Here is a 25,268-nt window from a genome sequence, read left to right on the forward strand (position 1 = left end):
CCTAGTCCAGGCTCCATCATTAGCTAGCTCTGTAGCACTGAGTTGTACACACGATTTCTCATCTGTAAAATGAAGGGGTAGGACTAAATGATTTCTACATACTTCTCCAGTAATAAATTAGATGATCCTACAGAAAATATTTACCTCTTACAGTGGATCAACTGTAGAACACGTTACTCTAAAGTTGTATTGACTGAAAGTAAAAATGGTTTTCAAGGATGTACATCTCAAGCTTTCTATCACATTCTTCTCTACTAAAACTTATGACCTCATTATGTCTTCCCCATAGGCCTGCTCCACATCTTCTTCGATGAGCCCTTATTTTTCTTTATAAATTCATCTTGCTTATTCCAGGCCCTTCCCACAGACTCATTGTTGGGTTAGAGAGGTGTTAATATTCACAAGGATGATACCAAGGCTATGATGTAGCTTGTACAGGTGGTGCACTGCACAAAGGCACCCAACTGAAGGAGTCAGTGGGGGCTGCAGGCAGTATGCCTTTGTGCAGGTGCATCCACCTAAAGGCAGGCTTGGCTTTTCCTAATTCACTCTAAGAGATAGTATGGGCTTGGGGTGCTCTGGGAGGTGGGATTCACCCATTTGTTCCATGAACTGAAAAAGTCTGAACTATCCCAACACTATGAACATCCAGTCCCAATGCCAAACATATATCAAAAGCTAATTACAAGGGACTCTTTGTCAGTTCCACTTAAGGGGCAAAATATTCCAGGCAGCTCAGATCAAATTTTTGCGCCAGCCTATTTTGTTGGAATAACAGTACATTATCATGAGAGGGCACATTTTTTAAACAAATTTTATTGGTCAAAATTTCCCCAGAGCTAACTTGCACTGAATCTCTGCTATATGATCTTAAAGGAATAAAATGAATCACATACGCTGCATTAGACCTTAGCATGCATAGTATAATCAAAGGCAGATTCAAACACTCTCTGTAGCTGCCATGCCCAACAGAGAAAGGCAAATCTCACTGAAACACTTGATATTCCTTCTCACTCGGGAAGAATTCAATAGACTTTTCTGCAGATACTCAGCAACCTATTTAAGGTCTGGAGTGCAAAGGTGGTGGGTAAGGAAGGCTGCCCTAGAATTTCATGGAAAATGTAAATTCTCCAAGCTCCCTTCCAAATCAAATCAGACTGAAAATGGCTCCCATAGCTCTCCCTTCAACCATAAGATGTTCCCATTAGTACCAATTAATGTTGAGACCCTGGCAGTCTGTATGCATGATTCATTAATGAGAAACCTCATTTATAGCCAAGAGAGCAATGCAAGGGAGTAGCTGCAATAATCTCTCACCTCCCCTACACAGACCCATGCTCTGCAAACTGCTGACCTCTCACCATCAGCTTCTCTCCCTCTGGCCTACAGCAGCGTGTGCTTAGGGGACAGCACACCATGGCAACAATGCTGGTGAAATCCTGCCTAACATTCCAGCTTCCATGCTTACTTGAGACCAAATGTAAGATTGACTCTAACCCTCCCTTCTCAAATGAAATTCCTAATTCAATTAAGATTGGTTCAGGAAAGCTTAGACCTCTATTACTCTGCGGTACGTTGCTTTTCTGTAAGGCACCCACTTCATCAACATCCTCTAAATCTGTAGAATATCCTGCTAGTCTCATTACTAACATGACTCCAGTAATCAAACTGGCTCAACTAATTTATAACCATATTTTTACAATCTATATATACATATATTTAATTATGCCTGAATATTTCATTGCTACAACTCCAGATACCATAGTTATTTATTAAATAGTAACAGCCAAGTCACTACTTTTTTTTCTATTCAGCTGCTTCCTTCCTATTCTCCAACCTAAACAGGGGTATGAACAAGAAGTGACCAGGACACTGGGTGCCACTCATAGTCTCCCAAATCTGCCACAGTCAGAAGAGTAGGGGGAAGGTACCCCCAAGTCCAAGAAGCCAAGTAACAGTAATGCTCTTCAAAACAAGAATGGGGCTCCCTCTGCCTTTGAGGGAAAAACACTCAAGGCCCAGCAATCTCTTTTATCCATGAACTTGGCAGGCATCTTTCTCCCCACCCGCACGAGACACTCATCAGCAGAGCTGTTTTAAGCCCTGCTTTGCTTAAAGTAGCATCAAATTCTAAACAAAAACCTTTGAATTTTAATTCTAATTTTCATTTATTTCAACTGTGGGCTGGGCTGAAATATAATCTTGTACTTTCTAGAAACAACAGCATGAGTAACATCAAAGGGGATGTGTTTATGCTACTCAGGAGAATCAATTGTTTTTCAAGCACCATTAAGCCTTTCAGAAATAGTACATTTGATCAATATCCCAGATGAGCTACTAACAAGCATGTGACCTCAGACAAGTCCCTAAACATCTATAGCCTCAGTCTGCTCATCTGTAAAATGAGAGCATTAGATTAGATTTTGTCTACAGATCCTTATAGCTCTAAGATGCTATGATTCTATACATTAATTGCAAATGACTCTTACTTAGGTGATAAAAATCAGTGGCCCAAAACACTCTTGGAATAAAGGCTGTTTCCAGCTTTTTTTCTCCTGGATGAAGATGGAAATAGCAATCATTACCTGGGGCCTTGGGGGCTACTTGCTTGTACTCAGGCTTTCTGAAAATTGGAGATGCATTAATTGGCAATCTTCTGGGTCTAAATCTGCTTCTAAATTGATTGGGGATTTTCTATTTTCCCTGTGAGAGCCAGCGATGGCTAGGTACTCAAAAGAAGCTATAGTTAAACAAGGAGACATAGTTCTGCTCCCTGGAGGGCTCTAACTAGAACAAACTTCAGTCCTGCTCAAGCCTCTGTTAATTTCCTAGAGGATGGAGGGACCAAAAATTACTCAAGAAAGTTATACATTTCTGATATGTTTAAATAAACTGAGACAGAATTTTATACTTCTCATTGAGTCAAGATGATGCCAGGTAAACTGTATTAACTATACTAAGATTTATTATTAACTACCTGCACCCAACATGGTGAAGCTTATCCATGAAGGTTTTATATCCTTTTATGTTTGTGACTTGTCATTTATTTTAAATATATATATTAATACCTGGAAGGATTCACTGGTTATAATGCTGTTTATTTTTTATAAGGCTATGTAGTCAGATTAAGCAAAGGTTAATAACACCAGTATATTCTTTTCGGAGAAAAGCAAAATCCCATGGATGTACAGACAGAAGTTACACAGAGTTAACTATATCCTTACAAACCTCCACTGCAAGGGGTGATAGGACTTTGGCTTTGTTCCCTCAATGGCTTTATCAGTGGAATAAGTGCTATAATTTCACTTCTTGTGCAAACTATTCAGATAACCCTTCACACAGAATTATAGCTTCTATTAAAAATGTGTATTCTTTCCCAAAGCCTTTTTCCTCTCTTGTTTTATTATGAAACAATCAAGAGTTATATAAGTGCATTGGGAAAGAATTATTATCCTTGTCAACATCCTTAGGGGGTCTGATTAATTTAAGAACCACTTCCTCCTAACTAATGATAGTACAGGCTGCTGGAGCCTTCCCCAAACAATTGTATAATTTAAGTCCTTTGTATCTAGTGTGTTTTTGACAGACTGGTCAATAGAGCCTACTGAAGAAAAGTATTCCTCTCAGTTTCAATCACAAAGCAACCTCTAAGGAAATTCTCAAGTGTGATAAGTAGGCTAGGCCTAAAATATCAGCCTGTGACACTCCCCTCACTACAGATGTTGAATACGAAATAAGATGGTATGCGAGGGAATCTGGGGTATGATTGACAGTGGAAAGGTCACGTAGTACTGTAGCAAAGAGGAAGACAACCAGGTAGACAGTAAAAATCTTAAATTCTTCTTTTATTCTTCTTTTATGTGATAATACAAGAAATAATAAAAGTTATCATGTATTGAATGCTTACCTAATTCCACAAAATCTTCTAAGTGCGTTATATACATTAGCTAATTTAATCCTCATATGAACCTTATAAGGTAGTTAATTGGACTATAATATGTAAATAGTTTTGTCTTGTACTTATTTTTCCTAATATTGTTTTGTTTGCATTTTCCTACATCATTTTTTTAATTTGATTTTTAAAAGCTATTGACATTTCATCATTTGGGTAATCTATGACTTTATTTATTCTTTCCAATATTGCAAAATTGGCTTGGAATTTTCCCCTTTGGCAACAAAGGGCAAAGAAAATTCAGAAGATATAGCAGGGGACAGGTAAGAAATGAGTATAAATTGCATTGTATAGTTCCTCAGTGGTCTCAATTGTATATGTGCCTTTTCTTTGAAGATCTTTAGTTATGTTTGCGGTTGTGCCAAAATGGCTAATGATAGACTTGGTGCCTGTTATGGGCTATATTGTGTCCCCCGCCCAAATTCATAGCTAAAGTCCTAACTCTCAGTACCTCCCAATGTGACTGTATTTGGAGATAGGGCCTTTAAAGATGTGATTCAGCTAAAGTGAGGCCCCGAGGGTGGCCCCTAATCCAGTCTGACTGATGTCCTTCTAGGAAGAGAAAATTAGAACACGGAGACAGGCCCCAAAAGCAAAGGTACCCGCACAGAGGGACAGCCATGTGGAGAGGCAGCAAATGAGTGGCCATCTGCAAGCCAAAGAGAGTGGCCTCAGAAGAAACCAACCCTGCTGGCAATTTGATCTTGGCACTTTCCAGCCTCTAGCACTGTGAGAAAATAAGTTTCAATTGTTTAAAACACCCAGTCTGTGGTATTCTGTTATAGCAGCCTAAGCTGACTAATACAGCGCCATAGAACAAAAATACAGGTGTTAGCTATCTCCAGTGTAGTCATTTCCCCTTTAATTAGTTCAAAGAAATTTGCACTAAGATAAAAATAGGTCTTAGTAAGCCCTTAGGACACATGTCTTGAAACTAGTCCAAGTCACAGACCCAGACCCTATTTCCGTAAGTAACTTAACCCTGGTTATTTAATAACAAGAGTGAAAGTGTTACTGGATACATACCCAGGTTCTTTACCCGCCACACAAGAGGGGCCAAATAAAACTGGAATGCCAGGCTTATGGCAAGGAAAGAGTTTTTATTTCAGGTGATGTCAGCCGGGACAAGAGAGCTCTCAAATTTGTCCCTTCTCTCCAAAAGTTGGGAGGCAAGGGGTTTTAAAGATTGTGAGGAATGTAGCTGCTTGTAGGGAGGGGGAGCCTGTGGCCTGGCTGGTCAGCACTTTCCCACCAGCCTCTCTTTGGCCTTGTGAGGCTGCTGGCAGGAAGGAGGATGGCGAGATAAGGGAATTGCAGGTGGGTGTCCTCCAACTGTCTCCGTCTCTCTGGTGGATGGTGGATTCTGACACCAGGAAACCAAGGAGTTGAGGCCTGAGAAGCTTTAGCTTCTTGATATCAATTTCCCTGTAACAAACCTGGAGAACTGGTAATTAGCCAAAACATCAGCGCCAGCCCAGCTTGAGGCCACCTGGGCTTTTAACAATTTGTAAAACAACCAATATCTACATGTGAATGTAACTTAGAGAAACAGGGAAAGAGGATGAGGGCTTTTGGTTTTAACCCCATATATGCTAGGTTTAATGTAGGGGAACTGATATCAGGTCCAGTATCAAAAGCATACGGAATGTCTAGCAGAACAAGGGTGACTTTTTACATACTTGCCTGAGCAGTAGTCAGTGTTCCTCAGTCCTAGGAACTACTGGACATTGTAGCATCCCGTGGCCATGGACACCCTTAGGCCCATACACAGCGTGACTCAGAGCAGTAGCAATGCAGAATAACCTTTCAATAGCCCTGCCTTTCTATGGCAGAGTTGGGTCTTGAAACAAGCTCTCCTGATGCCCAGTCTTTACATTTTTAGTACATAGGCTTAAACAATTTTAGAACATTCTGACACGAATACTAATTGAATATCTAGTAAGGACTGTGCTTGGGGTAGTGGAAAAAGGATTTGAAATAGTGTTGACACTTAGTTGAACTTATCCTTTTTTTGAAGGGATCCAAAGTCCCAAATAACTGAGACGTGTGATCTTGCAACATTATTATGCTGGGTCCTCCTTATGTATTCTAGAAAATAAGGCCTATTTTTAAAGCTATCTTTTAAATATTTGACACACACCTTTATGACAGTGTCTTGATTAAAAACTCATAAAAGATAAAAGTGTATGCTATTATTTTTAAACACAGAAGAGGTACAATCGCATGTTCACACATACACATACACACACACAAACATCCCCTCAGACGCTGCCATAGGTTACCCATTGAGGGGTTTAATCGCTTTCAACATTGAGAAATGTTCTCTCATATATCTGATCTTAATGTCCAATGCAACAGTTTATCTATTTCTTCCTTTTAGGTCCTCAGTTCAAAGAGGGAACAGCTGGTTCCAGTTCTTTTTATGTCAGTTTTTCATATACTGGGGGACTTAAAGTGGTGAAATAGGTCATGCCTGTCAATTACAATAGCAGACTTGAATTTTATATAACCTTGATTCTTTTAACTCCCTACACCTGGGAAATAGAGGGTAGGGAATAACTAGTGTTTGGCAGGGTTTCATACATCGCCCATAATCTTTTTTTTTAACAAAAATTTGTTCTCATCAGATTTGTCCTAATTCTTTAGTAAAATGTCTAGGGAAAAATACACAGAATAATCAATAAAATGTTTTCTGTTTGTTATTGAAGAAAACGCAAGAAAAAGAGATGACCAAGTCCCTTGGACTCTTGCTGTGTTGTTCGTGTTTTGTTAAACATGTGTTTAACACTTGCTAAACACATTTTGTTAAACACTGGTGACCCTTGTGATTCTTGAATTGTTAGCCTTTGGATTAACAGTAAAGAATTTGGGGGTTTGGCTTCTACAGAATAACTGAGTTAGACCAACCCTCCCATTGGTAACAATTATTAAACCTAAATGAAATTTAAAAAACAAATAACTATTTGAAGGCACTGAAGAGTGCCTAAAAAAAAAGGCAGAATCTGGAGAGAAGACTACTTTTGAAAGATGAGCTGAAATAGATGAAACTTGCCATTTTGTGGTTCTTTGACTAAAAAATATCAAGTATAGCAAAAAGACAGAACTTTACATGCTGAGGTGTCAGAGAATATAGTTTTGGGTTGTCAGAGCAGTCAGGATATTTGGGAGGAAATCTTGAAAAGGAAGGGACTACAGAGAGGATGAGCCCCAAAGTAAGTGCGTAAAATCTACCCAGTCTCTTGGCTGACCACTAAACTAAGTAATTGCAGGGAGACCAGAGAGGTCCAGAAAAAAAGCGGCAGGTGGAGGCTGAAATCACCGAGTGGAGAGTTCAGCTACTGCCAATATAGAGGAGACAGAGTTTGACTGTCAAATTAACTGCCTGCTAGAACTTTAAAAAATCACTCTGCTGGATATGTCTATTACCTTGATTTGTGGTAATGGTATCACAGGTGTTTGCATATGTCCAAAGTCATCAAATTATACACATTAAATATGTGCAGTTCTTTGTACCTCAATTATACAATAATTGCTGTTAAGAAAACACTTTGCAGGTAAACATAACAATTCACAGTCTTTATAATGTATCATTCATAATGTCCAGTATCCACATAAAAATAAGTAGATATGTGAAAATAAAGGAAAATGTGACCCTGGCTTATGAAAAATCAAAGGAAACAAACCCTAAGGTGAGCCAGATGTTGCAATGAGCAAAGACTTTGAAACCACACTTACAAATATGTTTAAGTTCTTAAAGAGAAATATATGCACAATGGATGAACAGATGGAGAATCTCAGCACAGAAATAGAAACTTAAAAAAAAGAACAAAATGAGAATTATAGATCTGAAAAGTACAATAATCGAAAGGAAAGATTCACTGGAGGGGCTTCAAAACAGATTTGAGATGGCATAAGAGTCAGTGAACTTGAAGAAATATCAATAGAAATTATCCAATCTAAAGAACAAAGAGGAGTGAGAGAGAAAAGAAATTTGAATAGAGCCTCAGAGGTCCATGGGACAATGACAACAAGTCTAACATACATGTAATTTGAATTCCAGGAGGCAAGATAAGAGAGAATGGGTTAGAACAACACAAAAACAAAGCAAACTGAGAAAGTAACAGCTGAAATCTTCTCAAGTTTTCTGAAAAACATCAATTTATAGGTCAAAGAAGCTCATGGACAGCAAGCAGTATAAATACAAAGAAAATCACACATAGGTGCCTCTTAGTCAAACTACTACAACCCAAAGCTCAAGAGATAATCTTGAAAGTAGCCAGAGACAAGAAGACTCAATGTCTGTAGGGGCAAGCAATACAACTGAAGGTAACTTCTCATCAGTTAGAATGGAGGAGAGACAATTCAATGATATCTTTAAAGTGCTAAAAGAAAGGTAAAAAAAGAATCCTGCTAAGACAGAATTATATATAAGAAAGAATATGCTTCACAAATTAAAGTGAAATAAAGATATTTTAGATTACAAAAATAAAACCAAGAATTAATTGCCAAAATACCCGTACTACGAGAATTGCTCAATGAAGGTATTTAGGCTGAAGGAAAATGACAACATGTGGTAAGTAGGATCTATGAGAAAGAATGAATACCTCTTTAAAGTATAAGTATGTGGATAAATATACGAACTTTAGTATATATATTATGTATGTATGTATCTAGAGCTATCTACGTAGCTGTATCAATATATGTTTCTTTAACAGACTTAGGCTGGCTTAATGCAAAAATTACAACACTGAATCATGTAGTTTATAATATTTGTAATGTGTATGCAATGCATAATTGCACATAATAGCAATAATAGCACAATATTTTGGGAGGAAATAAATGTAAAAAGACTGTTGCAAGGTTCTAATATTTCATGTGACTTATATTATGATAAGTAAAAGATGTATATTATAATTCTCAGAGCAAAGAGATATAGCTAAAAAGCCAATGGAATATTAAATTTTTGGGTAACCCTCTCAAAAAAGCAGAAAAGGAGAAATAGAGACACAAAAATAGATGATGCGAATAGAAAAAAAAAAAAGCAGTTATCAACCTAAATCCAATCATATCATTAATTACATTAAATATAAGTATAATAAACACTACCATTAAAAGGCAGAGGTTCTTAGATTGGATACGATTATAAGACCCAACCACGTGTTATCTACAAGAGACACTCTTTAAACAAATGCATTGAATATAAAATGATGGAAGCAAACAGCTCACACAAACACTGCTCTATTTATATCAGTCAAAATAGATGTCAAGACCAAGCATATTAAGAAAGATAAATATGAGCATTTCATAATGACAGATGCATCAATACATCAGGAAGATATAGCATTTATAAATTACTTGCCACCTGACAACAACAGCTTAGAAGTACAAGAAAGGACTTGAGAGAATTGAGAAACTGAGAGAGCAAAAAAGAAATCAACTAAAGTAAAATCATTGTTGGATATTTTAGCAGCCCTCTCTCAATAATTGAGATAGCAGTTAGGCCAAAAAATCATTAAGAATGTATAAAAGATACAGAAAATCTAAATGGCATCGTCAACCTTCTTGACCTAGTTGACAATAATAGAAAACTACATCGTACAGCTGCAGAATATGCCCTCTTTTGAAGTGCACATGGTTCACCAAGATCAGCATATGTTGGCTACAAAACAAGTATCACTAAATTTCAAAGACTGAAATCATAGAACTGTTCTTTGACCATAATAAAATTGAATTATGAATCACTAAATATTTGAAAATTAAACAGTATACTTTAATCTATGAGTTAAAGAAGGACTTATAGGGAAAAATATAAAATATTCTGAACTAAATTATAATAAACAAAATATATCAAAATGAGTTTAATGCAGCTAAAAACTATTTAGAATTTTTTTGTTGTATTTTCCTTTAAATATTTATATTGAAAAGATTTAAAGGCTTGAGATAAACTATCACAGTTTCCACTTTAATAAGGCAAGCAAATTGAATTTAAAATAAGTACAAGAAAAAAAATAAAGAAGAGAACAGATACTGATAGAAGTACAAAACATAGAAATAGAGAAAATTAATAAAACAAAAAATGGTTTCTTTGAATATGTTAATTAAACACCTGGAAAAACTGATCACATAAACAAAAGAAAAAACCTAAATTACCTAATCAGGAATAAAAGAGGAAATATCAGTGCATATGTTAAGAAATTAAAAGGATAATAAGAAAACATTGTGGGAGGCGGAGTCAAGATGGCGGCGTAGGCAGACTCTGAACTCACCTCCTCCCGCGGACACAGCCAATTTACAACTACTCGTGGAAAAATTACCCCTGAGACAGAACTGAAAACTGGATGAGAGGAACTCCTGCAACAACGGACAATCCTAACTGGGGTGGAAGAGGCAGAGACTCCCTTCTGGAGAGGAAAACGTCACCTTCACAAGCCGCCAGCTTCACGGCCGCCGGGAGCAGCTCACAGGTACGCAGCCTCCCTGGAGGCGCGGGGCCCTGAGCCGGGAGCGCCCCCGCTGTGGGCATTTTGTGGACCCAGCACAATCGAGACCAGCGACATAATATCTGACTTTGCCTGCTACTAAAGCATTGGGGAGCACCCCCAGAAAACCCGGTTCACAAAGAAACTAAAACTGGCTCTTAAAGGGCCCGCGCACAAACTCACCCGTTCCAGAAAGCATCCTAAAATCACCAGAAAGAAAGGTGCACACTGCTTTGGTGACAAGAGACTCACCTAATAGGCCCTGAGTGCATCTCGGTGAGGGGTGAGACCTCTCCAGGGACTGGGACATTGGCGGCGGCCATTGTTGTGGCCTGGTGTGAGCGTGCTGACACAGACGCCATTGGAGTTTTCCCTGAGACCTGCTAGCCCAGGGTCTGCTCCACCCGCTAGAGCACCGATTTAATCCAGCTCAGCCATGGCAGGCAGCCCACCCTAGAGACTGGCCCCACCTAACAACAAGCCCTCAGGCAACGTGTGGGCCTGCATAGATTGGTGACTGGATTTTCTGCAGCCTGGCAACTGAGCTGACTTGAGCGGGGCAGGGTGTGCACAAGGAGCAGGTGGAGAGTGTGGGGTGGTGGCGGAGTGTGTGGGGCTCCCGCCGTGGAGAGACTGGGTCCGCTTGGGGAGGTCGGGGCGCTCACACGGGGCAGGACTGTGTTGACTGTGTGTGTGGACCTCTGGGCGGCAGGGCTTGTCAGCTGCAGAAGACTTGTGCTTCTCAAAGACCCACATAGGAGGTTTGCCCCACCTTCCAAAGCCTGAAACAATTGGGTGCTCCTGTGCCTGAGGCCAGCCCCACCCAGCTGCAATCCTCAGAGAGCTGACAAGAGACCTAATAGGCTAGAGGTTTACAGCAATTCTAAGGCCCTGAGCCTAACAACCTGCCACACTGGGGCCACCTCACTAAAAAGAAATACTGCAACACAAATGTGGTAGAAGAACTAACAGCCAACTGTGCTGGGGCTCCCCTCACCTGATAAAGAGACTGAAGGGCCCACAACAACTACAAGCAGCTGAGCATTACAACAGCTGGCCAGGAGCATAACTCAGCCTCCTGGGCGCCTATAGGGAGAGCTAACAGGCCACAATAGAAGGACACACGTAGCCCACATAGGGGCCACCCTGGAACATTGAGAACTGAGGGAAGCACACTGGAAGCCTCCTAAGCCATCACTTACATAAGGTCACCTATCCAAGAGCAGGAGACGTAGCTGACCTACCTAATACGTAGACACAAGCACAGGGAAAGAGGCAAAATGAGGAGGCAAAAGAATACATTCCAAGTAAGGGAACAGGACAAAACCCCAGAAAAGGAACTAAGTGAAACAGAAATGAGCAACCTACCTGACAGAGAGTTCAAACTAAGAGTGTTAAGGATGCTCACTGATCTGGGGAGAAGAATAGATGAACTCAGTGAGAATGTCAACAAAGAAATGGAAGATATAAAAAGAACCAATCAGAAATGAAGAATACAATACTGGAAATGAAAAACTCATTAGAGGGACTCAAAAGCAGAGTAGAGGATACAGAAGAACGGATCAGTGAGCTGGAAGAAAGACTAGAAGAAATTACCCAAGGTGAACAGGTAAAAGAGAAAAGAATTAAAAAGAGTGAGGACAGTCTAAGGGACCTCTGGGACAACATCAAGCGCACTAACATCCGTGTTATAGGTGTCCCGGAAGGAGAAGAGCGAGACAAGGGGGCAGAGAATCTATTTCAAGAAATAATAGATGAAAACTTCCCTAACCTAAGGAAGGAAACAGACATCCAGGTACAGGAGGCACAGAGAGCCCCAAACAAGATAAACCTAAAGAGGCCCACACCAAGACACATCATAATCAAAATGTCCAGAATTAAAGATAAAGAGAGAATCCTAAAAGCTGCAAGAGAATGTCAAGTTACATACAAAGGAAACCCCATAAGGCTATCAGCTGACTTCTCAGCAGAAACCTTACAGGCTAGAAGAGAATGGCACGATATATTTAAAGTGCTAAAAGGAAAAAACTTACAGCCAAGAATACTCTACCCAGCAAGGTTATCGTTCAAAATGGAAGGAGAGATCAAAATTTTCCCAGATAAGCAAAAATTAAAGGAGTTTGTCACCAAGAAACCAGTGTTACAAGAAATGTTAAAGGGACTGATTTAAGGGGAAAAGAGAAGACCACAAATAGGAAAAATTATCTATTTCCACGATTAGAACGTAATGGATACAAATGCACAAAAAAGAGGTAAGATATGATATCAAAAACATAAAAGGAGGGAGGAGGGTAGTTAAAGAGTACAGCTTTCAGACAGAGGTCAAACTAAAGTGACCATTAATTCTGTATAGAAGAAGTAAGGAACAGAGAAGGACTACTTAAACACTGAGGAAAAAAAAATAAAAAAGTTAAAAAATGGCAGTAAGTACATACTTATCAATAGCTACTTTAAACATCAATGGACTAAATGCCCCAATTAAAAGGCATAGGGTGGCTGACTGGATAAAAACACAAGACCCATATATATGCTGCATACAAGAGACATACTTCAGACCTAAAGACACTCACAAACTGAAAGTGAAGGGATGGAAAAAGATACTCCACGCAAATGGCAATGAAAAGAAAGCTGGGGTAGCAGTACTCATATCAGACAAAATAGACTTTAAAACAAAAACTGTAAAAAGAGACAAAGAAGGGCATTACATAATGATCAAGGGAACAATCCAACAAGAGGATATAACACTTGTAAATATCTACGCACCCAATGTAGGTGCAGCTAAATATATAAAGCAATTATTAACAGACATAAAAACAGAAATAGACAGTAACACAATAATAGTAGGGGACTTTAACACTCCACTTACACCAACAGATAGATCATCCAAACAGAAGATCAATAAGGAAACATTGGCCTTAAACGACACCTTAGAACAGATGGACCTAGTAGATATATACAGAGCATTCCATCCAAAAACCGAAGAATACACGTACTTTTCAAATGCACATGGAACATTCTCCAAGATTGATCACATATTAGGCCACAAAACAAGTCTCCATAAATTTAAGAAGATTGAAATAATACCAAGCATCTTTTCAGACCACAACGGTATGAAACTAGAAATCAACTATAGGAAGAAAATCAGAAAAGCCACAAATACATGGAGATTAAACAAAATGCTACTGAACAACGACTGGGTTAACGAAGAAATCAAAGAAGAAATCAAAAAATACCTGGAGACAAATGAAAATGAAAATACGACATGCCAGAATTTATGGGATACAGCAAAAGCGGTTCTAAGAGGGAAGTTTATAGCAATACAGGCCTATCTCAACAAACAAGAAAAATCTCAAATAAACAATCTAAAAATGCACCTAAAGGAACTGGAAAAAGAAGAACAAACAAAGCCCAAAATCAGTAGAAGAAGGGAAATAATAAAAATCAGAGCAGAAATAAATGAAATAGAGACCAAAAAAACAATAGAAAAAATTAATAAAACCAAGAGCTGGTTCTTTGAAAAGATCAACAAAATAGACAAACCTTTAGCTAGACTCACCAAGAAAAAAAGAGAAAAGGCACAAATAAGTAAAATCAGAAATGAAAGAGGAGAGGTTACAACAGACACCTCAGAAATACAAAAGATTATAAGAGAATACTATGAAAAACTATATGCCAACCAATTCGACAATCTGGAAGAAATGGATAAATTCTTAGAATCATACAACCTTCCAAAACTGGATCAAGAAGAAGTGGAGAATTTGAATAGACCAATCACCAGTAAGGAGATCGAAACAGTAATCAAAAACCTCCCCAAAAATAAAAGTCCAGGACCAGACGGCTTCCTGGTGAATTCTACCAAACATTCAAAGAAGACTTAATACCTATCCTTCTCAAACTCTTCCAAAAAATTGAGGAGGGGGAAGCTCCTAACTCATTCTACGAAGCTGACATTACCCTCATACCAAAACCAGACAAGGACAACACAAAAAGAAAATTACAGGCCAATATCACTGATGAACATCGATGCGAAAATCCTCAACAAAATACTAGCAAATCGCATACAACAATACGTTAAAAGATTATACACCATGATCAAGTGGGATTTATTCCAGGGATGCAGGGATGGTTTAACATTCGCAAATCAATCAACGTAATACACCACATTAATAAAATGAAGAACAAAAATCACATGATCATCTCAATAGATGCAGAGAAAGCATTTGACAAGATCCAGCATCCATTTATGATAAAAACTCTGAATAAAATGGGTATAGAAGGAAAGTACCTCAACATAATAAAGACCATATATGAGAAACCCACAGCTAATATCATCCTCAATGGTGAAAAACTGAAAGCTATCCCTCTAAGAACAGGAACCAGACAAGGATGCCCACTGTCACCACTCCTATTTAACATAGTACTAGAAGTCCTAGCCAGAGCAATCAGGCAAGAGAAAGAAATAAAAGGGATCCAAATTGGAAAGGAAGAAGTGAAACTGTCACTATTTGCAGATGACATGATTTTATATATAGAAAACCCTAAAGAATCCACCAGAAAACTTTTAGAAGTAATAAACGAATATGGTAAAGTTGCAGGATACAAAATCAACATACAAAAATCAGTTGCATTTCTGTACACTAACAACGAAGTAGCAGAAAGAGAAATTAAGAAATACCATCCCATTTACAATTGCAACAAAAAGAATAAAATACCTAGGAATAAATTTAACCAAAGAGGTGAAAGATCTGTACACCGAAAACTATAAAACATTTCTGAAAGAAATTGAAGAAGACACAAAGAAATGGAAAGATATTCCGTGCTCTTGGATTGGAAGAATTAACATAGTTAAGATGTCCATACTTCCTAAAGCCATCTATAGATTCAATGCAATCCCTATCAAAGTTCCAACAACATTTTTCACAGAAATAGAACAAAGAATCCTAAAATTCATATGGAACAACAAAAGACCCGAATAGCTAAAGGAATCCTGAGAAAAAAGAACAAAGCTGGAGGTATCACACTCCCTGATTTCAAAATATACTACAAAGCTATAGTAACCAAAACAGCATGGTACTGGCACAACAACAGACACACAGATCAATGGAATAGAATCGAAAGCCCAGAAATAAACCCACACATCTATGGACAGCTAATCTTTGACAAAGGAGCCAAGAACATACAATGGGGAAAAGAAAGTCTCTTCAACAAATGGTGTTGGGAAAACTGGATAGCCATATGCAAAAAATGAAAGTAGATCCTTACCTTACACCATACACAAAAATTAACTCCAAATGGATTAAAGACTTGAATGTAAGACCTGAAACTGTGAAAGTTCTAGAAGAAAACATAGGCAGTACGCTCTTCGACATCGGTCTTAGCAACATCTTTTCTAACACCACATCTGACCGGGCAAGAGAAACAATAGAAAAAATAAACAAATGGGACTACATCAAACTAAAAAGCTTCTGCACAGCAAAGGAAACCATCAACAAAACGAAAAGACAACCTAACAATTGGGAGAAGATATTTGCAAACCATACATCTGATAAGGGCTTAACCTCCAAAATATATAAAGAACTCATGCACCTCAACAACAAAAACTACCAACCCAATTAAAAAATGGGCAAAAGACCTGAACAGACATTTCTCCAAAGAAGATATACAGATGGCCAACAGACACATGAAAAGATGTTCAAAATCACTAACTATCAGGGAAATGCAAATCAAAACTACAATGAGATATCACCTCACGCCTGTCAGAATGGCTATAATTAACAAGACAGGAAACAACATGTGTTGGAGAGGATGTGGAGAGAAGGGAACTCTCATACACTGCTGGTGGGAGTGCAAACTGGTGCAGCCACTATGGAAAACAGTATGGAGATTCCTCAAAAAATCAAGGATAGAACTACCATATGATCCAGCTATTCCACTGTTGGGTATTTATCCAAAGAACTTGAAAACACCAATTTGCAAAGGTACATGCACCCCTGTGTTCATTGCAGCCTTATTCACAATAGCCAAGACTTGGAAGCAACCTAAGTGCCCATCAAGGGACGAATGGATAAAGAAGCTGTGGTATATATACACAATGGAATACTACTCAGCCATAAGAAACGACGAAATCCAGCCATTTGTGACAACATGGATGGACATTTGGGTATAATGCAAAGTGAAATAAGTCAGAGGGAGAAGGCCAAATACCGTATGATTTCCTTCATTAAGTAGTAGATAATAACAACAATAAACAAACACATAGGGACAGAGATTGGATTGGTGGTTACCAGAGGGGAAGGGGGGAGGGTGGAGGGTGAAAGGGATAATTCGGTACATGTGTGTGGTGATGGGTTGTAATTAGTATTTTGGTGGTGAACATGATGTAGTCCATGCAGAAATAGAAGTACAATGATGTACACCTGAAATTTTTGCAATGTTATAAACCAATGTTACTGCAATAAAAAAAGAGATGGAACTGGGTTAAAAAAAAAAAAAAAGAAAACATTGTGAACAATTTTATGCCAGTAAATTTGACAACATACATTATGGGCAAGTTTTTTGTAAAGCACAACTCTCTAGAAAAAGGACGCAAAATCAAATATAAATCTTAGTAGACTTACACCTATCAAAGAAAATGAATTTGCTATTTAAAAAAAATCCCCCAAAGAAAATTCCAGGCTTAGATAATTTCACTAGTGCATTATATCAAACATTTACAGAAAAATAATACCAACCTTAAACAAATTACTTCAGATAATAATAGAGGAAAAAATATTCCCAAACTAATTTGATGAGGCCAACATAATCCTGACAGGACAACTTTACAAAGTCATTACAAGAAAATTATAGAGCAATAACCTTCATAAACATAGCACAAAAATCCTTAACAAATCAAATGCAATGTTTAAAAATGATGATGCCTTGTGGCTGTATTATTCAGGGTTCTCCAGAGAAATGGAACCAACAGTAAGTATATATATTTATTATAAGGAATTGGCTTACACTGTTATGGAGGCTGGCAAATCCCAAGATCTGCAGGCTGAACTGTCAAGCTGGAAACTTAGAGGAGCTAATGGTTTAGTTCCAGTCCAAGTCAAAGGCTTGAGAATCAGGAGAGCTGGTGTCTCAGATAAAGTCCAAAGGCAGGAAAAAAGCTACTGTCCTAGTGTGAAGGAAGTTAGGCAGGAAGAATTTTCTCTTACTCAGGGGAGGGTCAGCCTTTTTTTTTCTATTCAAGCCTTCAGTGATTCCATGAGGCCCACTCACATCAGGGAGGGCAATCTGCTTTACTCATTCTATAGTTGTCAACCCTGATCTCATCCAAAATCACCCTCACGGAAACATCCAGAATAATATTTGACCAAATATCTAGACACCCCATGGCCCAGTCAAGTTGGCATATAAAATTAACCATCACAAGTCCATCCCTTGTCAACTTGGCACCCTCACGCATCCCCTTAAACCATACTTAATCTCCAAATAAAGACAATAACAAGGTCATAATCCTGCCTAACGTGATACAAATATTCTGCATACAACTGAAAATGCATTAACACCTTCCCCGGAAGAGGAGATAAAATCTTTGAGCAATGTTTACTCTTACTCTTTGATATCCTGTAACTTAAATACTATGATGTAAACTTAACAATACTTAAATACCATGATGTGAAATCAATACATCTTATTACATGATAAGGGAATAAGAGAGGGAAGAAGACAAAGATGTTATACACACACACGAACATATGTATAACAAAATAAGGAAAAAATACTCATGACAAATGCAGTCCTCATTTCTATAATCGGTCATGTGGTGGTACTAGGTATTTATAACTACCTTCTTCTACTACCCATTCTGTATTCCCTTTGCCTTCAGCAAGCACCTCAGTTGACTGTGTTTCTTTCCCTGGTGGGGTACTCAAAACTTCATTCCTGAATAGTCTAGGCCCTTAGTAGTCCTGCCTGGGTTGGGTTGTTGTAGTTTCCATTGACCTTAATCACAAGGTCAGTGGAATTACCCTGTGATTCACAATCACATGATAATACTAAGAGACATCCTAAAGATCTCCTGTATTCCAGTTATACTCTTCCTTTCCTCTACATGGAGTAGTAGTCCAATTTCCCCTTTGTAGTCAGAATCAGTCACCCCACCCAGCTCAAAAACTCCCTTCTTTGCCTGTTGATTCAAAGGCATGAGGAATTCAAAGTGGCTGGGTGGCAGTCTTAACTTCCAGTTAAATGGAATCATTGTTGTGTCTCCTGGTGGAAGCATCCCTCGCTTTAAAACTAAGACCTCTAGGCCAGCAGAACATAAGATCACAGGATCAAAAAGCAAAAATTTTGCTAGGATAATAGTGAATGGTGCTACTCTCATTTCCACCCCTTGATTCCTGGACCCACAAATCCTGACTATGGGAGAAACAGCACCATATATGGGATGCTGAATCAAGGCATATAGAGCCTTCTGGAGAACCTTGCCCCAGCCCTGCAAGGTATTGCCACCCAGCTGGTGCTGTAAACGAGTCTTCAAAAGGCCATTTCACCACTCTTTCAAGCCAGCTGCTTCAGAATGGTGGGTAACATGGTTAAACCAGTGAATTGAGCATGGATCCATTGCTGCACTTCTTTTGCTATGAAGTAAGTTCCTTGATCATGGAATGCATGTGTTATCCACCATCATGCTGTTACCATTACAGTGGATAAACCATTCTGTAAGTCCATGGATTGTAGTTTTTGAGAGAAACATTGCATGCAGGAAAAGCAAATCCGTGTCCAGAGTGCCTATTTCAGTAAGAACAAAACACTGCCCCCTTCTTGATGGATGCGGTCTGTTGTAATCAACCTGCAGTCAGGAGCTGGCTGATCACCCAGGGGAATGGTGCTGTATTAGGGGCTCAGTGTCGGCACTCACTCACTCAGTGATTTGGCACTCACCAGTGGCCTTAGCCAGGTCAGCCTTGGTGAATGGAAATCCATGTTGTTGAACTATGCATAATCTCCATCCCTGCCACCATAGCCACTTTGTTCATGATATTGGATGATGACCCAGGTGACTGGAGAAAGAGGCTGACTGGTATCTACAGAATGGGTTATCCTATCCACTTAATTATTAAAATCTTCCTCTGCTGAGGTCACCCTTTGGTAAGTATCCACTTGGGACACAAATATCTTCAGTTTTTCCCCCCATTCAGAGAGGTCTGTTGCATATCCCTTTCCTAAATTTCTTTGTCGCCAATTTTGCAATCATGTTCCTTCCAAGTCTCTGACTACCCATCCAAACCATTGGCCACAGCCCATGAATCAGTGTATAATCATACATCTACTCTTTTCTCTTTCCAAGCAAAGTGAGCAACCAGGTAAACTGCTTAGAGTTCTGCCTACTGGGAGATTTGCCTTCACCATTGTCTTTCAGGGATGTCTCAGAATGGGACTGTAGTGCTGTGGTTGTCCACTTTGTGGTGGTGCCTGTGTATTGTGCAGAACCATCTGTATACAAGGCCTGAGTCTTCTCTTCCTCTGTCAACTGATCACAGGGAACTTGCCATGAGCCATAGGTGCAGGCTGAGAGAGAGAAAATAGTATGGCAGGAGTGGGGACCATGGGCATATTGGCCACTTCTTCATGTAACTTACTTGTGTCTTCAGAGCCTGTTTGGTCCTGATGACGTATATACCACTTCCATTTGATGATGGAGTGCTGCTGTGCATGTCCAATTAGATGGCTTGGTGGGTCAAATAACACCAGGTTTATGGTGGGCAGCTCAAGTTGCATAATAACTTGGTGGCCCATGGTTAAGAGTTCAAAAGGAACTCAAAGGAGAGTAGTTATCCACAGAGGATGATAGGGCTTTGCACCAAAATACCAAGAGCCTGCTATGCAATTCACCTATAGGAGCCTGCCAAAGGTTCCAAATAGTATACCTTTCTGCCATTGACACTTCAAATCTCATTGGATCTGCTGGATCATGTGGCAGAACAGCTTGCACAGCAGTCTGGACCTGTTGCAGATCCTTCTCCTGAGATAGGCCCTGCTTAAAACTAGCAGCTTTTCAGGTCACTCAGTAAATGGGCTGGAGTAACACTCAAATAAGAAATGTGTTGCCTCCAAAAATCCAAAGGGGCCCACTAAGCACTGTGCTTTGTAGGAGGGACCAGATGCAACAACTTGTCCTTCATCTTAGAAGGGATATCTCTACATGCCCCACACCAAGACATTTTTCTGAGGTATAAGCCTCCTGAATTTTTGTTGGGTTTATGTTCCATCCTGTGACATGCAAATATCTTACCAATAAGGCTAGAGTCATTGCTACTTTTTACTCACTAAGTCAAATCAACATAATGTAATCAATGTAACGGACCAGTATAATATCTTGTGGAAAGGCAAGGCAATCGAGGTCCTTGTGAACTAAATTATGATGTAGAGCTGGAAAGCTGAAACACCCTTGAGGTAGGACAATGAATGTATGTTGCTGGCCTTGCTAGCTGAAAGCAAACGGCTTCTGGTGGTCCTTATTAACAGATATAGGGGGAAAAAAGCATTTGTCAGATCATTAGCTACATATCAGGTACTAAGAGGTGTGATAATTTGTTTAAGAAATAAAACTACATCTGGTGCAGCAGCTGAAATTAGAGTTGCCATCTGATTAAGCTTACAATAATCTACAGTTATTCCCCCAAATGTGTCTGTCTTCTACCTGAGCCAAATAGGCAAGCTGAATGAGGATGTGGTGGGCATCACCACCCCTGTACTAATGGTGGCACTAATCTCTGCAAACTTTCTGGGAATAGAATATTGCTTTTGGTTTAGTATTTTCCCAGGTAGAAGAAATTCTAGTCGCTTCCATTTGGCCTATCCTACCATAATAGCCCTCACTCCACAGGTTAGGGAATCAACGTGGGAATTTTGTCATTTGATGAGTATATCTATTCCAATTATGCATTCTGGAACTGGGAAAATAGCTGCAGGTTGGGTTCAGGGACCCACAGGGCCCACTGTGAAATGAACCTGAGCTAAAACTCCGTTGATCACCTTACCTCCATAAGCCCTTATTCCGACCGGTAGATCACAGTGATGTTTTGGGTCTCCTGGAATTAATGTCAGTTCAGAGCCAGTGTCCAGTAGTCCCTGAAAATTCTGATTATTTTCTTTCCTCCAATGTACAGATACCCTGGTAAGAGGCTATCTGTCCCTTTGAGGAAGGCTGGGAGAAAGATTAACAGTATAAATTGTTGGCAGTGTATCTGAGTTTTTCCTTAAGGGAGACTGGCTTTTGCTTCATTCAAGGGGTTCTGGATGTATAAACTGGCTCAAGTCTGAGAATTGGTTGAGGGACCATGACTCTCTGGTTTTATGGTTCAGATTAGACTTTCGTTCATTTGACCTAGAACTTTTCTACTTATACAAATCAAGTAAGAATTTAATAGGCTTCTTAGCTATTTCACTTCTAGGAACACCATCATCAACTAGCCAACCCAATAGTTTGTGTGAGTCAGGCTCTTTTGATTGCTGCTTTGACTCTGCTGTCCATTATGGTAAGCACAACCACCTTGCCTTTTGTGTCTGAGTGCTGCCACTTGGTCCACCCCAGGGTCCAATTACTCCCACTGTTCCCAATTCAGTAACTGCAGTTCCCACTGTAACGTCTGGCCTACAGAGAAGAACAATCACAGAGCTCTTCAAGGATGCTGAGACTCTCCTCACAAATTTATTCCTCACAGTCCTAGTGAAAGGTTTGTCTTTAGACCCTCCCGGGGAGAAGAGTAGGTCTTAAATGACAAATTCACTCCAACATTTCAATCTCCCTAAGCCTTTGAATCTCTGCCTCTACATTAAACCAAGGCAAGTCAGGCATTTTTAACTTGCTCGTTGTGGGCCACCTTTTGGTTCTTGTATCAGCCAACCAACCAAACAAACTGTTAGAGTCATTTCTAACTCCTGAGGTGCAACATTAGATGCAGAATCTCCACTTAGTGAGCCCATATCAATAAATTCTGCCTGATCCAACTTTATAGTCCTTCTACCATTATCCCAGACTCTTAGTATCCATTCCCACACACGTTCCCCAATTTTTGTCTGTTAAAATTAGAAAACTCAAGTAGTTCTTTTAGAGTGTAGTGCACCTCCTCATAGGTCACACTTTGTACCTCACTTTTAGGGGGCCTGCTGGGACTTCAATCTAGTTAGGTCTAGAAACAAAAAAGGTGGCAGGGGTGTATCCTGAGGAGAATCAGCATTGTTATGCATGGTGACTGCCTCAAGGGAGGCTGTTGCTGTTTTCTCTGACAATGCAGAGTTAATTCCCTCAGACTGGGTGGAGAGGTCACTTCCACTGGGGATGGAGAGCCTGCTTCCACTGGCAAGGAAGACTCGTCAGAATGTAGGGCTCAATGTCTACAGCTTCATCAGGTTCTTCCCATATATCCCATTCCAACTTTAAGGATTCCATTGCTTCCCATTAATGTCCTCAGTTTAATAGTTGACACCTTTGAATTGTAGTTCAGCCAGTTGCAGGGTGAGATTTTGGGTTTGATTTTCAGTAGTTTCAGTCCTTAGCTACAGGATATAAAAGTCTCCTTCAGGGAACACATAGAAGCTTTCAAGTCACTTGTGCAGCACTGAAGCTGGGAATTTGAATCCCTGAGCTCATTCTTTTCTTTCCCCTCTTTGTACAACAATACTAGGAGAAACTGGACAATTTCATTATATTTGTTAGTTTGGCCAAAATGTTTGAAAGTATCATATACACAGTTACCCAGATACTTGCTTCTTATAAGCGGATAATTAGGAGTGTCCAATGGTGATATTTTGTGTGTCTATATTGCCGGATCACACCACGGACTATCAGTGCTCTCTTCACTACAGGAAACAAAGTCACTAATGTCTTTAAATCTAATCACACTAGAGAGCCAATTCCAGAAACGCCAGAACCAATTTAGAAAACTCATTCTTAAAATTTTCTTCCTCTAGAACCACTCTCTGTACTAAGATTTCACTAACAAATTCTATGAAACAAGTAGTGAAAAATAATACCAATCTTAGGTTATTTTAGATAATAGAGGAGGAGAATATAGTTCCAAACTAATATGATGAGGCCGCCACAATCCTGATAGGAAAACCTTACAATTATAAAATAATTGTAGAGCAATAGCCCTCATAAACATAGTGCAAAAATCCTTAACAAAATATTAGCAAAGCAAATGCAATAAATTCTAAAAATGATAATGCACCATGGCCAAGCGGTATTTATCCAAGTAATTCAAGATTGTTTTAACATGTAAAAATCAATTAATGAAATCTACTATAGTGCAAATATAAAGGAGGAAAACTCTGTGATGTGTTGAATAGCACTATTTTAATATATAAAGCCAAAACATATGACAAAATATAAAACCTATTCATGATACAGAAAAAGAAAATCTCCTAGCAAGCTTGGAATAACAGGGAACTTTCTCATCCTGATAAATGGCTTCTATTAAAAATCTACAACTTACATCATACCTAATATTCTCCCTAAGATTGGGATTTATGCATGGCTGTCTGCTTTTACCACTTCTATTTAACATTTTATTAGAAGACCTTGCCATTGCAATAAGTGAAGAGAAAAGAAATAAAATGCATATGGATTGGAATGAAAGAAGTTTAGGGCCGGCTCCGTGGCTTGGTGGTTAAGTGCGCGCGCTCTGATGCTGGCGGCCCGGGTTCGGATCCCGGGAGCGCCCCGAGGCACCGCTTCTCCGTCCAACGTGAGGCCGAGTCCCACGTACAGCAACTAGAAGGATGTGAACCTATGACACACAACTATCTACTGGGGCTTTGGGGGGAAAAAACTGAATAAATAAAATCTTTAAAAAAAAAAAAAAAAAAGAAGTTTAATCATCCCTATTCAGAGACAACATGATTTCTTTTTGTAGGAAAAAAAACCTAAGGAATTAACAACAGAAAAAAAAGCTTCTCAAACTAGTAAGTGAGGTTCACAAGACCTAAAGTTTCAAGATCAATATACAAAAATTAATTATATTTCTATATACTAGAAGCAAACAACTGGAAAAGAAAAATTTTTTAATTCCTTTTACAATTGTATACAAATATTCATAAAGTACATAGGAATAATTTTTTGAAAGTCATGCAAAACCTCCATTTTTAAGACCACAGGACATTGCTGAAAGGAATAGAGAGATATGTTCATAGCTTGAAAGACTCTATAATTTAAAGATGTCCATTTCCCCAAAATTAATCTGGAGAGTGCATATAATCTCAATCAGAATTCCTGCAGATATTTTTTATAGAAATTGATAAGCTTGTACAAAAATATATATGAATATGCAAAGATCCTAGAATTTTCAAAACAATCTTGAAAAGAAAGAAAAATAATGCTGAAAGGCTTGTACTACTGTCTGATTTCAAGACTTACTATAAGTTATATTAATCAAGACAGCACTACACTGTTATAAAGACAGACAAATAGATCAATAGAATAGAACAGAGGGTCCAGATGAACCTGTATTAATATAGAAAATTGACTTTCAATAAAGGTGCCAAATCAATTTGATGAGTAAAGGACAGTCTTCCCAACAGATGGTGCTGAAACAACTGAATATCCATATGGAAACAAAAATAAATTATCCCCCCTTTCTCATACCATACACAAAAATTAATTTGTGATGGATCATAGACCTTAAGATAAAAACTAAATCTATAAAGCTTTTAGAAGACAACATACAAGGATATTTTTATCGTTATTAAAAACATTAAGAACATGAATAGGCAAGCCACAGAATGGGAGAAAAGTATTCAAAAATATATATTCACAAAACATATTTGACAAAGGACTTATACCCAGA

General features: G+C 38.9%; 1 pseudogene; it reads right to left on the minus strand.

Moving 5' to 3' along the window:
* Positions 1-18,224: 18,224 nt before the first annotated feature.
* On the minus strand, positions 18,225-22,873 carry LOC101404681 (uncharacterized; annotated as a pseudogene).
* Between the last annotated feature and the right edge of the window lie 2,395 nt (positions 22,874-25,268).

Source organism: Ceratotherium simum, chromosome 3 (assembly GCF_057802395.1).
Source record: "Ceratotherium simum simum isolate JZ-2026a chromosome 3, ASM5780239v1, whole genome shotgun sequence".
Lineage (NCBI taxonomy): Eukaryota > Metazoa > Chordata > Mammalia > Perissodactyla > Rhinocerotidae > Ceratotherium > Ceratotherium simum.